At 49.1% G+C, this 2,703-nt stretch overlaps 1 protein-coding gene across 1 annotated transcript in view; it reads right to left on the bottom strand.

The window, feature by feature from the left end:
* Positions 1 to 2,703, bottom strand: part of GRIK3 (glutamate ionotropic receptor kainate type subunit 3) — a 243,833-nt gene that overhangs the window by 17,750 nt on the left and 223,380 nt on the right. The gene's annotated exons all lie outside the window — the stretch shown is intronic.

Raw genomic sequence — 2,703 nt, 5'->3', positions numbered from 1 at the left:
CAGTTCTGAGGACCAGCCAGGGAACACGCAGTGGATCGCCAGGGCCCAGTCAGGGTGCCAGCACAGCGCTTGGTTCCCTCGGGCATGGGGACGCTTTGAGTCGGGACTGCCTGAAGGCAGCTCACAGCAACCGCCTCTGGGAGGGGACTCGCGACAACTGGAGGGGTTTGGGGGAGGGGGAGCTGTTGTGCTGTATGGATTTTTACAAAGGGGAATGCGTTCTTGAATACCCTGCGCAATTAAAAAAGCTGGAAATGGGGTTGAACAGGAAGGCGCCCTCTCTATAAAAGCTGTACACAGGACCGCATTGGGGACTTGTAGAGAACCTGGTAGCACATCCCCTGCCAGGTTTCTTCTCTCTGAATATGCAAATGAATCTACGACAGGAGGGGAACCATTGTGACTTAACCCCACTACTGCCTTCTAAGGAAGAGGCCTGAGGCCTGGAGGGGCTGGGGGTGGGGGGGCTCTTCTTCACTGGGTTAAGTTCGAGTTCAGGGGCTAAGAGCCTCTCCCAGAGAGGCACATGGAGGGGCAGACCTGCCCCTGTGGTTTCTGAAGCTGTCCATCTCGGTGGGAGTAGAAAGCTTGGTCTTCCTCTCGAGCGGGGGGCTGAGGGCTTGGGACTAATAGACCCCGCACTTAGCAGCCCGATCCATGAGCTCCCACACCACGCACGCGGGCGCCTCAGAACTCCACAGGAGATAACATGGTCAAAATCACGCGCATGAGAGCGGGCGACCTGCCTGCCCTTTCCCAGACCCGTCTCTAGGGGAGTGGGCAGCTGTGCTCCGATCTAGCAGCCAGCCTGGACTGCAAGCAAGGGCCAGGAGTGGGGGCCACATCTACCCCACAGATAGTAGCGTTTGATACCCCTACGGGGTTGTAAAAATCAAATTAGTGGTCACATGTAAAAGCCAGGAGATGTCACACAGAAACCAGAAGGTCTTTCTAAAACACAGAAACCCTGGCCACATGGAGGCTGGAAACACAGCATGTCTATAGCACAGTGTGATGGGGCTGGAGCCTGGCTGCCCCTTTGAGCCAGGTGTGTGTCCTCCTGTGGGCACAGTCCCTACTATCCTGTCCTGGGCTACCTGCCCACACGCCTGGACGCTGTAGGCAGCTGAGTTTGCCAACCCTGGACTGACGTGGGGCTGGTTTGAAGCCTACCTTCACAAGTCCCTGATCTGTCCCGCTGAGCCTCCATTGCTCTGGCTGGCAATGCCTCCGGGGCTGATGGCTGTAAGGCAGTGGGGGGACTCAGCCGCTTCACACAGACTCGACAGAACAGATACCTAGTTTCTTGGTGACTTTGGCCAACCAGTTGTTAAATGGCACTCAGAAGCTAGGTTCCCTCTAAGCTGGGCAGCCACCCCTTGTGGACATCACAAATTCTAACATTAATCACACATCTTTTTTAACGCTCACCTGCTCAGTAGTGTATTCTGAGCATCTGTTGTAATGTTCATTCCATCCATAGGTATGAAGAATTAGATGGAAAGATGCTAGTAATATGTATTTCTTCATTTCATAAAACTGGTTGTACTTTCGGTGAGCTATTTCATTTTTATTCCCTTGTGTTCGTTACCTCAGGAAACAAACTTACAACATTAAGGGGGAAAGTGTTTCGGCTTTGTGCGGTGCCCACATTCCCATGAGATCCGAGTGAATGATGCAATTCCTGAAAGTGTTCAAAGAGCTAAAAATATCATCAGAACAATTGCTTAAGTCCAGCAGAAGGGGAAGGGTTTTTTCAAAGATGAACATAATATGTTCGCAGAAGAGAGGTCGCCTGTTTCTAACAGATCAGACACAAGGGCTCTTGTCGAACTGGCCTCCCTAGTCTAAAGGAATGGGGTCCTCCTCCTGCAGTGAAAAGACAGTAAAGAGAGATCAACAGCCGATGACGCTCAGATAAAAGTGAAGAATATTTCAAGTGAGGACGCCAATCAAGAAGCAATATGGAAATACCTTAATTAACAGTTTTACGCTTTTTCTTTTGGTCAGAATTAATTTTTTCACTAATATTCTTTTCTTTAAAAAAAATCATTTTAATGGGGGCTCTTACAACTCTTATTACAATCCATACATCAATTGTATCTGACACATTTGCGCAAATTTGCCATCATCTTTTCTAGACAGTTGCTTTCCATTGAGCTCTTGGGATCAGCTCCTCTTTTTTTGCCTCCCTCCTTCCCCCTTCATTAATATTTTAAAAAATTCTTATAACATAATCCTGTTCTGTGCATCTCTTTTATTATTTTTATTTAAGTATTAACTACATGACATAATAAACTACCTTTTCATATATGTATATATATATATATTTAAAATGGTCACCAGACAGGGAAAACCCTTAAACTCACTGCCACGAGGTCAGTACTGTCTCATAGTGATGCCCTGTGGGTTTTCGAGACTGTAACTGAATATGGGAGTAGAAAGCCCAGTCTTCTCACCCAAAGAGCTGCCGGTGGATTCGAACTGCCGACCATGCAGATCACAGCCCAACATGTAACCCCTGCACCACCAGAACTCTTAGGGCATGGGACCAGATACGAAATGATTTGAGTCCCACTACTGCTGTCAGGGTGAGGCAGGGCGGTGTTGATTACACTGGGTGCTGGCGGCACAATGTCACCATTGTACAAGGGTGCTCTCCGGGGCCCCTGTGCTCGCCTTTGGGGTCCTGCGTCATCCCAG

The sequence above is a fragment of the Echinops telfairi genome, unplaced genomic scaffold, assembly GCF_000313985.2.
Source record: "Echinops telfairi isolate 266 unplaced genomic scaffold, ASM31398v2 ScPeMD7_7457;HRSCAF=8495, whole genome shotgun sequence".
In the NCBI taxonomy this organism is placed as follows: Eukaryota; Metazoa; Chordata; class Mammalia; order Afrosoricida; family Tenrecidae; genus Echinops; species Echinops telfairi.
Note: the sequence above shows the minus strand (reverse complement) of the source record. Positions and strands in the feature narration are given on the sequence as shown.